This window comes from Pinus tabuliformis, chromosome 4_2 (assembly GCF_031772625.1).
Source record: "Pinus tabuliformis cultivar Carrire ecotype Pingquan chromosome 4_2, CPIR1, whole genome shotgun sequence".
Lineage (NCBI taxonomy): Eukaryota > Viridiplantae > Streptophyta > Pinopsida > Pinales > Pinaceae > Pinus > Pinus tabuliformis.
This window is the reverse complement of record NC_142304.1, coordinates 583,359,547-583,374,084: the sequence shown is the minus strand read 5'-3', so window position 1 is coordinate 583,374,084 and position 14,538 is coordinate 583,359,547.

Genomic DNA, 14,538 nt, shown 5'->3' with positions numbered 1-14,538 from the left:
CTAATTGAAGATCCTGAAGAGCAGAGTCAATTGCCTTCTATTGACGACCTGCTACCTGAATATCTTAATGAATTGCAGGAAGACATAGTTCTGGATAGGAAGGTGAGGATGACGCGCAGGGGAGATGTTGAGTACCTTAGGATTGGGCTCAAGGGTTCAAAGCCGAGCAGTACAAAGTGGATAGAGATTGGACATGTGAGACAGTTGTACCCTCACTTAGTCGATGCTTGAAAACCAAATTTTGGTGGACCAAAATCTTTTTCAGTGGGAAGGCCGTGATCTGAATTGGATCCATGAAAAATGATCAAAGTTCCATGATTGTATCAAAAGAGGACAGACTTCGAATTATGAACACAGAGCGATCAGGAAGACCTCTGGACAGTGGCAGTTTGCAGCCAGCGAGGAAAAATGAGGACCTCAGTCAAAGCGCGCTAACCAAGGCCCATGGAGATCATGCAGGAGGAAAAACTGGCACTTGGGAAGCCCGAATCGGGAAAAGGAGGCTAGGAAAAACCCCTTGAGAAGGAAAGGCACTGAGCACTCAGTCACATGGAAGCCGGGAAAACCGTGGGGAAAGCGCTAAGGCGAAAGGCGAGACCCGCGCTCCAAAACCGGTAGTATATCGAGGGCATCCTTTGGTGGAAAGCGGATTTGGAGAAAAACGAGCGATTCCATTCAGTTCCCGACGCGTGGCGAGTGGAGGAGAGAGAAAACTACCGCTCATCGCACACTAACGGTCGAGCATGTCAACCGCGCGAAATGAGCGAATATCGTAGGATTCGGGGGCTCCAGATTTGACGGCGGAGATCGCACCTACTGGAGGAACGAGATTTTACAGGGGATTAAGCCGCGGCATAAAGAATTATGAAGTCCGATTTGACTGCTGAGATGGTGGATGACTCATTCCATAGTGTAAATGAAAAAACCAAACCGACGAGGAAGGGCTGACGCAGTTCGTAAGAGGACAAGTGGCCACTCCCTGTGAGCCGTTGATGATGATGTAGAGATAGGGAACTCCAAATGAACAACAACAGGCGAACCGAAGGGGTGGAAGAGGAAGCAAATTGTCAGGGACAAACTGGCTTTAATTCATGGACAGGCGGAGAAGAAAAAAAAACGAAGACATAAAAAGCGAGAGCAAAGAAAAGACAGTAAAGCAAGAAACAGAAACGGAGAGCCGAGCCGACCTAAGGCAACATCGAGCAGACATAAAGCTTGAGAGGTTCAAGCCATCCCTGAGAGGATCTGTCGGGAATTGAGCACCACATTGGGCTCCTTCCATTAAAGACTAGAGAGGTCAAGATTTGGTAAGGATAGAGTCTGTGCACTCTAGTGGCTTGGGGGATCCAAGAACCACCCTACCAGACATTATTCTGTTTCAGGAGACTCAAATTGAGCTCCTCATTGTAAATCTCCGCTTTAAAGACACAATAAAAGAAGGCCGCCATTGAAAGCTGGACCGGAGATGTAGCCCTGGAGAATAGGGTGAACTCCTTATTAATTTGTTGTGTTCTTGTATTTGCTTACTATGTTTTTCTTGCTGTTTTCCATTGTCCAGTGTCTATGTATTTTCCAATCTGATCGATCCGTTGCATAAAATAACATAGACACACACAACACATGAGTCTGTAATACCTTTTTTCAATAATTATTTAACTGAGATCACTCAAGGGTGATTTTTAGATGAATGGGAAATACTATTCATATTATAGGCATTATGATCCCATATATAATGATTCTTGTAACCTATTATGGTCCTTATCATAAACATTTTTGACACACTGTGACTCTTGAACATAGGAAGACCCCTAACCATTATGAGTTTGTAGATAATACACCTCCTAACCCTTGTGGTATTTGATACAATCACCTCCAACCACTAAGACACTTGTATACTTCTTGATCCTTATGACCCTTGACAAAATCGCCCCTTAACACACTAACTTCCAAGCACACTAAAACAATGATGTAATTTAACCTTGAAAAAGATAAATCCCTCATACAATATGACCCTAAACATACTATATGCCTATGACCTCTCATATAGTGACCATCTAACATCTTATGATATTGAACCATGGTCCCCTTCCAGCACTGAGCGCAAGGGGTTGGCGATGGTGTATGCGCTCCAAAAATACCAACACTATTTGCTAGGGGGACATTTCAAGGTGTATACCGACCATTCCAAGCTAAAATACATGGTCAATAAGCCTGTGTTGGGGGGCGCATATGAATATGGCTCTTATTATTCCAGGAATACAACTTTGAGGTCATAGTAAAGCTAGGACACCTGAACGCAGGACCAGATCACTTGTCGCGCATTGAGACAAGCGAGGAACCCACTAATTTGGAGGAGGGACTACCTGACGCTCAACATTTTGTTGTGTGCGTCGTGGATGGACACTTCAAAGATATAATCCACTTTCTAACCACAGGGACCACGCCGAAGTAATACTTTGTCCAGTAGAAGAAGGAATAGGTGGTGCGCACGGTGGATTTTTCTGTCATCGCGGGGCACCTATATAAAATGGGCAATGATGAGATATTGCGAAGATACGTACCTAAATTTGAACGAAGTCAGATCCTCGCAGAAGCACATGGGGGCACTGCAAGAGGACACTATGCAGGATGAGCAACCACAAAAAATATTCTTCGCGCAGGGTTGTGGTGGCCAACCCTGCACCAGGGTTCAAAAGCACACTGTAAGGCCTGCGATATATGTCAAAGGACTGGAAAACCATCGCGGAGGGACGAGATGCCATTAAATCAATGACACCAAAACCATTCAAGAAATGGGCAATCGACTTTGTGGGACCAATCAAACCTCAGGGAAAGATGGGCATGCGCTACATCATCACCGCAATAGAGTACCTGACACGATGGGTGGAGGTGCATCCAGTCAAATACTGCACGACTGCTACGGCTGCGAAGTTTTTGTTTGAAAACGTGTTGACCCAATTTGGTTGTCCCAAAATTTTAATGATTGATCGCAGAACACATTTCCTGAATGAAACCATCAGCGCACAAACAGAAGAGTTCCAAGTATATCATCAGAAGAGTACACCATATCACCCACAAGCTAATGGGACAGTAGAGGCATTCAACAAAATATTGGAGACTGCACTGACCAAAGTGTGCAACGCGCAGCGAAGCGATTGGGACCTGCACGTACCTATAATTCTATGGGCTTACAGAACAACGTATAAGAAACTGATAGGACAAACACTTTTCCAGTTAGTTTATGGCGTGGAACTGTCATGCCAATGGAATATATCGTACCTAGTCTACGAATAACAGCACTCACAGGGATGCCGGACCTTGAAGCTTTGGAAGAAAGACTCGCGCAATTGGAAGAACTTGAGGAGGAACGGTTCTTGGCGTGTTTTCATCAGCACGTTCAAAAACAATGTGAAAAGGTTTGGCACAATCACCATATTAAGTTACACACATTCAAAGTCAATGACTTAGTACTTCTATATGACAGTAAGTTTGAAAATTTTCCAGGAAAATTCAAAATGCATTGACTGGGACCATACGTGGTTAAGGAAGTCACAGATGGAGGCATGGTCTAGCTCATCAAATTAAATGGAGAACCCTTCCCAGGCAAAGTGAATGGAATCCACTTGAAGCCTTACACAGGTGGGCCGACTATCTGACTAACTGACAGAAGCACAGTCTTTGCGCTGCAGGGTGCCAGACAAAGGCGCGAGACTATAAAAATATATCGGTACAGATGTATGGAAATAGTTCAGACACAGAGGTCTCAGAAGAACAGATGCAATAGGTTCAGCAAGTAGCAACTCAGTGCGTTGTAGACATTAGAACCGTTTGCAACAATTGCAGGGAATCTGCGCCAAGATCATCGCGCCGACAAAGTGACTTGAGGGTGAGTCACGATGTTTGTGTTGGGGGCCTATTGGGAACAGAATCCCCCCACAACATGTTTTTGGGCTCAAAGCCCAAGTTTTGAGTTGATATTGTTGTAAAGACTCCGTGAATTGCGGCGCAGAGTGCGAAATGTATGTTAGAGTCATAGGGTTGTCTACCCTAAGTTTATAAATATAGCGAGGCTCTAAGTTGTAAAATATCATAGAATCGATGGATAGGATGAGATAGCGAAGCATAGAGCAAGAGTCTAAGTGTGTCTTGGGTCGTAATAGTAGGAAGAGGCTTTGCAGCTGAGTACGTAGAGGCCTAGTAGAGTCCACAACTGAGTGTGCGGACCCCAGCAGTTGAGTGCGCAGGGCGGAGTACAGTCTGTAACTGGAGAAGAGATTAATAAAGAAAGGTTTTTTTACCAATTCTATGTATCTGTTCTGAGTGATTGCATGTTTGATATCATTTGTGAATATGTTGTTTCTTTACTGCGCGCACTTGTATGAATTGTGAATATTTTTAAGTATAACTGAAAACATACAAATAAGCTAAGTAAATCAAATAATATTGGATTACTAGTAAGGACTTGGGTAATAACAACATTCAACCCCCAAGCAAGGCTGCGCGAAGGTAGCATCTTAGGCTGCGAGGTATGGGTAAGTGCGCGTAACGATGTGCGCACAGGGTCAAACCACGGACCACTTGAACTCATCAGACATCTCCAGGGTGCGGAAACTTGGTTCTAGCACCCTACCATACTACTTCGGGTGAGACCTCAATCCGTGCTCTGTGGGTTGTTGCCAAAAGGACCAGTAGTACCGGGATTTGTTGGCTAAATCACCTCTGAACCTGGGTCAAGCCCCAACAAGCCAACACAGTGCCTCTAGAAACAATTCTTAGAACTGTGACAATCTCAAATTACAAGCCTGCTTCGATGGTTGCCCATTTCTCGATGAGGGGTACCGACATGTATACTAAAAGCATCCTCTTGTAATATAAACAACTTTCAATTCAGTGGTTCCCTAAAAAATAAGTGTCACATGTTTAAACGATCATTGTGGGTTGTTGCATCTAGACATACGTGAGGTAGACATGACCATACTCACAACTTGGATACATGTTAAAGAGTCTGTGGATATTCCGCTAGGAGAAAAGCCTTCATAGTTCCCATTACAGACTGGAACATCCATGGTTGATCCTCATGTGAACGGGACAACATCTCTCTTCAAATTTGTCAATCCCATTTGGAGCATGGTTTCCATTAGGTCGGCCCTCATCACCACTCATAAGACTCTATTTTATATCAATTCATTTATATAATACAAAAATATTGTAATTTTCAAGATAAAATAGAGGAATAATATAGTAAATTATTACCACTGATACCCAATTAAGAATTTCCATTCCTTGGTAAACTTTATCATCGAGCTAATAATGTATTTCCTCTACAGGGTTTTATATTTCTTTTCATTTGAAAGAGAAAGTATATGAAATGTAATGTGTGGAAAGAACCAAGGAGGTTCCCATGTAAATATCAAGAAAAATATGGTATTATTTCCCTTTATTATGTTTAAGTGTGAATCTGTTACACTGACTATTTGAAATATTTTAAGTTATGAAAATTGACTGTAGGATTAAGAATGTTTGTACCATTAAGGTACAAACAGGTAACTACCAACCTAATTACCTGACATGTGAGAAATATATACATATAACTGCCATTATTATGACATTCCATTTTCCGCATAACTTAACCCAAATAAGTAATTATGTAACTTATAATAATATTTAGTTTGTTTAGTCTGCAGTAATTTAAATATTTACATTTATTGGGGATATCACATCTCCCCCCCAAGATTAAACATTGTCCCGATGTTTTTTCTTCTAAAAATAGATTCGGAAAAGTCTTCCTCATAACCTGTTCGTCTTCCTAGGTGGCCTCCCCCAACTCAAAGTGTTGCCATTGCACTTTAACTTGGGTGATAAATCATTTCCGCAACATTACTTCTCTCTGATCAACTATACCCAGGGGTTCATGTTGAGAATAGCAACAAGAAATGCTAAAAATAACATTCAGAATATTTCGATTTTAGTTTGTCCTTGAATTAAAATTGATAATTAAAATTCGAATTTAGTCTCACCAACTGCTTGAAAAATAATTAATTAATTCATCTTGAGTTAATTAGTTGGAGAAATTCAAGCTAGAAGTCTTTGTGAAGTCATGCAATAGTTATTCCTTAAATTAAGGAGATTATCCCTTAGTTAAGGAGATAAGGATGAGTTATGTTTGAGTTGTAATTAGTTAGCTCAGTTAACTGGGTTAAGTCCAGTTAGATTAGTTCCAAACAGTTTGAGGAACTAATTGTGAGTTCAGTTAGTTAATGCATGCAAGCATCAAACTAGTGTACTCCAGATAACTGAAGATTCTCTCATAAATAACTCATGCATGTCAGTTCAGACAAAGACCCAGTTGAGATTAAAGACAGGGACAATGTACTCTCATATGGAGGAATTTTCCCATAAAGGAAACTCATCCATGTAGAAGGAATAAGGTTCCTTGAGGATTGTCCAGTTTTACAGGGTGTGAGATCAGTGTGAGTGATCAATGTTACACTTGGTAACAGTTGGATCACCCAAGATAAACTGCACAAGGAAATAGGAGGCTTGGAGGGCAAAGGAGAAGGCTTGTGAGAAGCTTTGTTTGCCTGTGAGCAAACATGAGGATTGTACTGAGAGCTGGCTAGCTGTGAGAGCTAAAGCTTTGTGTAATCTTGATGTATTTCCACCTTGTATGATAATACATATAGCGAGGTTTTTAGATGAGGCTTTCCCCAAAGTATTCTTCTATGTTTCATGTGTATTTATTCTTCTTCTCTGTTATATGTGTTCCACTTGATCTTGCTCAAATATATTAAGCTTCCGTAAGTTTGATTGTAGAAGTAGATTTAACATTTTGCTTTACTTATATTGCATAATCAGGTTAATCTACAGTGAGAATTTCTACAGTTCAACCAAGAACTATCCTTCTGGTTCAACCTATACACAAAGAGAGACAAAATTAATCAGTCCTCATCATTCGTAATCAGTCTTACAACCTATTTATAGCATGTCATGTTCTTAAGTAATTCTTCTAAATTACCTGTATGTCCTACCAATTGATTATATGGTTAGGATCATATATGTATTTTTTAATACATAATGAAAGAAATTATGCACAAGAATATGGCTCGATAAGACAAGCTGATAAGCCACCAGCCCAATTCGAGCCAGAATTTGGAAAGGGAAACAAAATAAGGGAAAATCATTGTAAACTTTGTTTTTACTTTGTGAATGAGCCGTAGTCTCATTAGAATGTATTTTCATGAATTAGAATTTAATCCAAAGTCTTATTTAGTTGCTCCAAGCTTTACTTTGCTTTTACTCTATTTCACCGTGAGTTATTTTCTATCTTTTAATTAAGCCTCTGTGTAGTTGTGATTTCCTTGTCGCAACTGAAGACTTGCCTTGTTGCAACTATTTTCTGAGCAAAACTCCTCTCCTCTGCCCCCAGTGAAATTTTCTAACATGGTATCAAAGTGGGTTAAGCTTTGTTAGTGTAAAAACAAGTGTTTTTACTAGGAGTCAAAAAAATTGTTTTGAGGGAAAATTGTTTTTTCCTTTGGAGCATATTTACCAGCAAGTAGAAAGTTTTTTTACACTCAGAAGTGGCAACATCAAGCAAAAGCTTGAATAATAGTCATATACCTCAGTTTAATGGAAAAATTTATGATTATTGGGCCATTACAATGAAGGCCCTGTTTTCTTCTAAAGACATTTGGGATTTGGTGGAGAATGGTTTTCAAGAACCAGCAGATGCAACAACGTACAATGCCTTGTCTCAAGAATAAAGGGATTTGTTGAGGGACAACATGAAGAAGGATGAAAAATCCATCTTCTACATTTTTCAAGCAGTTCATGAAAGTGTTTTCCCAAGGGTTGTAATAGTAACAAAGTCCAAGGAAGCATGGAACACCCTCCAGACAGCCTACCAAGGCATGGAAAAAGTCAAGACAACAAAACTGCAAATGTTGAGAAGAGACCTTGAAACACTTTGCATGAAAGAGTCTGAGAATGTGGAATCATTTTTTACACATGTAATTGGGTTGGTTACTCAAATCAAGTCTCATGGTGAGACACTTGAAGAAAGGAGAATAGTTGAGAAAGTTTTGAGAAGTTTTCCATCAAGGTTTGATGCCATTGTTGTGGCAATAGAAGAGACAAAGGATCTCTCACAGTTCTCAGTGGATGAGCTTCATGCAACAAGCTCCTAATTGGAGCATTCCTTCAAGATACAAGTTTCATTTGGTCAAGGTATAGGCAGAGGAAGATATTATGCTAGAGGAAGATGAAGAAGCCCACACAAAGGTAGAAGAAGCAGCCCTTCAAGCTCAAGTGGAAGGGGCAACAAAGAAAATCCAAGTGAAGCCCCGAGCCAAAATAAAGCACAAGGTCAAAGGTATGATAAATCTCAAGTCAAATTTCATTACTGTAAGAAGTATGGTCATTATGAAAATGAATGTAGAAATAAGCAATATGACATTAGTAACAAACCAAGTGTAAATTTCACAAAAGAAAATCAAAACCATGATAGCATGTTTTGAGCTTGTAATGTAGCACAAGAAAAACAAAGTGATATATGGTATCTAGATTCAAGGTGTAGCAACCACATGTCAGGGAACATAGAAATGTTTTCCAATCTAGATGAAAGTGTGAAATCTAAAGTGACATTAGGGAATGATAGCAAAGTCTATGTCATGGGCAAAGGAGGAGTTAATATCCTAAAAAATAAGCGGGAGAAGAATTGCATCTCAGATGTTTACTTTGTCCCTGGTTTGAAGCATAACCTCGTAAGCATTGGAAAACTCATGCAAAAGGGATACAATGTATTTTTCAAAAATGATGAGTGCACAATTTTGGATAGGCCTCCAAGTGGACAACTGATTGCAAAGGCTCAAATGACAAACAGTAGAATGTTTCCCCTAAAATTAAGATCAGATTTGAAAGAAGAAGGTGCACAAGCACAACGATCAATGAACTCACAAGAGGATGAAAGAAATGTCATTGTTGTTACACAAGTAAACCATTAAGCAGAGGTTAAATATGAAAATTGGTTATGGCATTTGAGATTTGGTCATCTAAACTTTGGAGTTTTGAATTTGTTGCATAGGAAAGGCATGGTGAAGGGGTTGCCACTCATAGAAAAACCAGATAGCGTATGTGAAGGATGTATCTTGGGCAAGCAACATAGAGAGACATTTCTAGTAGGAAAGTCAGTAAGGGCAAAGGAGCCTTTGGAGATTGTCCGTTTAGGTTTATGTGGACCAATCCAAACACCATCAATTGGTGGCAGCCATTATTTATTGACCTTCATAGATGACTACTGATCCAAATGGAAAACGACATCAACCCATGGTACTCATCCACCCATATTATTCATCGACCCATGGAATTTACCCATGGTATTGTAAATGGCATCTGCCCGTGGTATTGTAAAATCCACCCATGGTATTCATTCACCCATGGAATTGACCCGTGGTATTGTAACTGAAAAAAACTATAAGTAACAAGTCACATTTTGTAAAAGGACAGATTGTCTGCCACAATGTAGCCTTTACAGTTCAGAGGCATGTAGCCGCCACATCTCTTCTCAGAGATAAGCTACCATCGCCCTAGCTGGTTTATTTCCATTACTATTTTAAATAAAAGTTTCTTTGTGGTTTTGTTTATCGGGCATTCTCGTTATTTTTCTTCTGGCAATGCAAGTTTTCAGATCTTGGGGGTCTCTCCTCCCAAGATCCATTTCATACTTTTAGATCTTGGGGCCTTTCCCCCAAGATCCATTTCAAGTTTTCAGATCTTGGGGGTCTCTCCTCCCAAGATCCATTTCAATCTTTTAGATCTTGGGGGCCTCCTCCCAAGATCCGGATCAATGGTATCGGAGCAGGTTATGATTCCATGGGAATGAGGGTTTGATGCATATTTCAGTTTCAAATTTTGCAGCAATCTTCAAAAAACTTCAGGCATGTGCTACAACCTCCACATAGCACTTTCTTGGGTCTAGCAGGAAGAATTTTTCTCTTCTCAATTTTTTGCAGGATTTTTTTTTGGGCAGCACGTTTGCAGATCAGATCTGAAACATTTGGTACAAAATTTACAAAAACAAATACCAGATCTGGATTCCTCTTGAAAAATCACCCAATTTCAAAAACAAAATGGGTCGAATCGGAGTTTGGATGTGGAAGATATCGCTGATTTAAAATTAGCTATTTTATCAGAATTTTTGTGACAGCGGAACTGTTGCAGCGTGAATCTGAGATCTTAGAGTGTCCAGATAAGGATTTCCATCACATGGGAAGATGCAGAATGGTCCTTCTGCTTCCAAAAACAGGTTATATTAAATATTCTGAGTTATATTGTCTGAGTTATGCCCATTTTAATTCTAGAGTAGCATTCGGAGTGGGTTCCCATTGGAGACGTGCCCTCCCGCCCCACTTTAGTAGGCACCTGCTTCACATTCATTAGTTTCAACATAGCGGCATTCGACTTGGGTTATTTGGAGACGTGCCCTCCCACCCCAGGCTATGTAGGCACCTGCTACTTCATCAGCAACCAACATCACGGTTATGGGTCATCCACAAACCCACTCTTCATCAAAGTCCATTTGCTAGGCCGCACACTGTTAGTATCACAGTTGGTCGCAATCATTATAGGGTATCTCTATCATCGGATATTTGTTCGTCATGGTTATGGGTCATCCACAAACCCACACTTTATCGAAGTCCATTTGCTAGGCCGCACACTGTCAGAATCACAGTTGGTCACAAGCATTACAGGGTATCTCTATCCTCGGATATTTGTTCATCATGGTTATGGGTTAACCACATAAAACCCTTATCTTCAGTGGCTCTTCATATTCAACAAAGGCTTTGCAGGAGGGAACTTTACGCAATGGGGACCATTGCTTCTTAAGGAGGGAGGAATGATCCGAATGGAAAAGGACATCAACCCATGGTACTCATCCACCCATTTTATTCATCGACCCATGGAATTTACCCATGGTATTGTAAATGGCATCTTCCCGTGGTATTGTAAAATCCACCCATGGTATTCATTCACCCATGGAATTGACCCGTGGTATTGTAACTGAAAAAAACTATAAGTAACAAGTCACATTTTGTAAAAGGACAGATTGTCTGCCACAATGTAGCCTTTACAGTTCAGAGGCATGTAGCCGCCACATCTCTTCTCAGAGATAAGCTACCATCGCCCTAGCTGGTTTATTTCCATTACTATTTTAAATAAAAGTTTCTTTGTGGTTTTGTTTATTGGGAATTCTCGTTATTTTTCTTCTGGCAATGCAAGTTTTTAGATCTTGGGGGTCTCTCCTCCCAAGATCCATTTCAATCTTTTAGATCTTGGGGCCTTTCCCCCAAGATCCATTTCAAGTTTTCAGATCTTGGGGGTCTCTCCTCCCAAGAGCCATTTCAATCTTTTAGATCTTGGGGGCCTCCTCCCAAGATCCAGATCAGTGGTATCGGAGCAGGTTATGATTCCATGGGAATGAGGGTTTGATGCATATTTCAGTTTCAAATTTTGCAGCAATATTCAAAAAACTTCAGGCATGTGCTACAACCTCCACAGAGCACTTTCTTGGGTCTAGCAGGAAGAATTTTTCTCTTCTCAATTTTTTGCAGGAATTTTTTTTGGGCGGCACTTTTGCAGATCAGATCTGAAACATTTGGTACAAAATTTACAAAAAAAAATACCAGATCTGGATTCCTCTTGAAAAATCACCCAATTTAAAAAAAAAATGGGTCGAATCGGAGTTCAGATGTGGAAGATATCGCTGATTTAAAATCAGCTATTTTATCAGAATTTTTATGACGACGGAACTGTTGCAGCATGAATCTGAGATCTTAGAGTGTCCAGATAAGGATTTCCATCACATGGGAAGATGCAGGATGGTCCTTCTGCTTCCAAAAACAGGTTATATTAAATATTCTGAGTTATATTGACTGAGTTATGCCCATTTTAATTCTAGAGCAGCATTCGGAGTGGGTTCCCATTGGAGACGTGCCCTCCTGCCCCGCTTTAGTAGGCACCTGCTTCACATTCATTAGTTTCAACATAGTGGCATTCGGCTTGGGTTATTTGGAGACGTGACCTCCCACCCCATGCTATGTAGGCACCTGCTACTTCATCAACAACCAACATCACGGTTATGGGTCATCCACAAACCCACTCTTCATCAAAGTTCATTTGCTAGGCCGCACACTGTTAGTATCACAGTTGGTCACAAGCATTACAGGGTATCTCTATCCTCGGATATTTGTTCGTCATGGTTATGGGTCATCCACAAACCCACACTTTATCGAAGTCCATTTGCTAGGCCGCACACTGTCAGAATCACAGTTGGTCACAAGCATTACAGGGTATCTCTATCCTCGGATCTTTGTTCATCATGGTTATGGGTTAACCACATAAAACCCTTATCTTCAGTGGCTCTTCATATTCAACAAAGGCTTTGCAGGAGGGAACTTTACGCAATGGGGACCATTGCTTCTTAAGGAGGCAGGAATGATCCGAATGGAAAACGGCATCAACCCATGGTACTCATCCACCCATATTATTCATCGACCCATGGAATTTACCCATGGTATTGTAAATGGCATCTGCCCGTGGTATTGTAAAATCCACCCATGGTATTCATTCACCCATGGAAATGACCCGTGGTATTGTAACTGAAAAAAACTATAAGTAACAAGTCACATTTTGTAAAAGGACAGATTGTCTGCCACAATGTAGCCTTTACAGTTCAGAGGCATGTAGCCGCCACATCTCTTCTCAGAGATAAGCTACCATCGCCCTAGCTGGTTTATTTCCATTACTATTTTAAATAAAAGTTTCTTTGTGGTTTTGTTTATTGGGCATTCTCGTTATTTTTCTTCTGGCAATGCAAGTTTTTAAATCTTGGGGGTCTCTCCTCCCAAGATCCATTTCAATCTTTTAGATCTTGGGGACTTTCCCCCAAGATCCATTTCAAGTTTTCAGATCTTGGGGGTCTCTCCTCCCAAGATCCATTTCAATCTTTTAGATCTTGGGGGCCTCCTCCCAAGATCCGGATCAACTACACAAGGAATACATGGGTATATCTCCTAAAACAGAAAAGTGAAGTGTTTGAGCACTTTCACCAATACAAGGCTCTTGTTGAGAAGCAACATGGACACTACATCAAAATCCTCATTACTAACAGAGGCGACGAATACATCTCAAATGACTTCCTTCGATTTTGCAGGGAGCATGTAATTCATAAGCAATTTACAACAAGGTATACACCTCAACAAAATGGTGTAGCGGAAAGGAAGAATATGACCATTATGGAAATGGAAAGGAGTATGTTGAAGGCAAAACATTTTCCAAATGATTATTGGGCTGAAGTTGTCGCTTGTGCAGCGTATATCTTAAACAGATGTCCAACCAGAAGCATCCAGAACATAGTTCCTGAAGAGACATGAAGTGGAAGAAAGCATGGTGTCACTCACATGAGAGTCTTTGGATGTGTGGCATATGCACATATCCTGGATGAGTTGAGGAAGAAGTTGGACAACAACGGGGAGAAATGCATATTTGTTGGATATAGTGATGAATCCAAGGCATATAAGCTCTACAATCCATCAACCAGGAAAGTCATAATCAACAGAGATGTATAGTTCATAGAAGAGGAAGCATGGGATGGAAGTTTAGAGAAGACAGTCAATGTCAAAGCATGTATACCACATGAGGATAAAGAGAATTGATAGCAGCAAACAATCCCTCAACAATGACTCCCTCTACTCTTATTCAAGCGCAACAAAATAGGAAGCAAGGAACATCATTATCAAATAATAGGACAACGTCACATAATCAAGCAAGTACTTCTCCAAGCATGCCACAAAGCGCAACACAAAGTGACATGTCAAGCCCACCTTTAGCAAGCACAAGAAGACCAAAATTCAGAAATTTAAATGAGACTTTTGAGCAAGATGATGTTGATAGTAGAGTTGGTCTGAGTTCCTTATTTGCATTGTTTTCTCATGTAGATGACCCAATCCATTTTGAGGATGCAGTCGAAGAAGAAAAATGGTTTGCGACAATGGAGGAAGAAATAGAAGCAATAGAAAAGAATGACACATGGGAGTTAGTGAACCTTTTGCAAGGAAAAGATGTCATTGGAGCGAAGTGGGTCTATAAGAAAAAGAGAAATGTCGATGAGAAGATTGGAAGGCATAAAGCAAGGCTAGCTGCCAAAGGATACAAGCAGCAACACATAATAGATTATGCGGAGACATTTGCGCTAGTCGCGAGGATGGAGACAGTGCGTACAGTTGTGGTGATTGTGGCGTAACATAAATGGAAAGTATATCAAATGGACGTAAAATAAATGTTCTTGAATGGAGTGTTGAAAGAATATATGTATGTTGCACAACCACCTGGTTATGAGGTAGAAGGACAAGAAGAAAAAGTGTATCGGTTGAGGAAATCTCTTTATGGGCTGAAGCAAGCACCACGTGCATGGTATAGCAGGATAGATGCTTACTTATTAGACAATAGTTTTGACAAATGTGATGGTGAGCCTACTCTCTA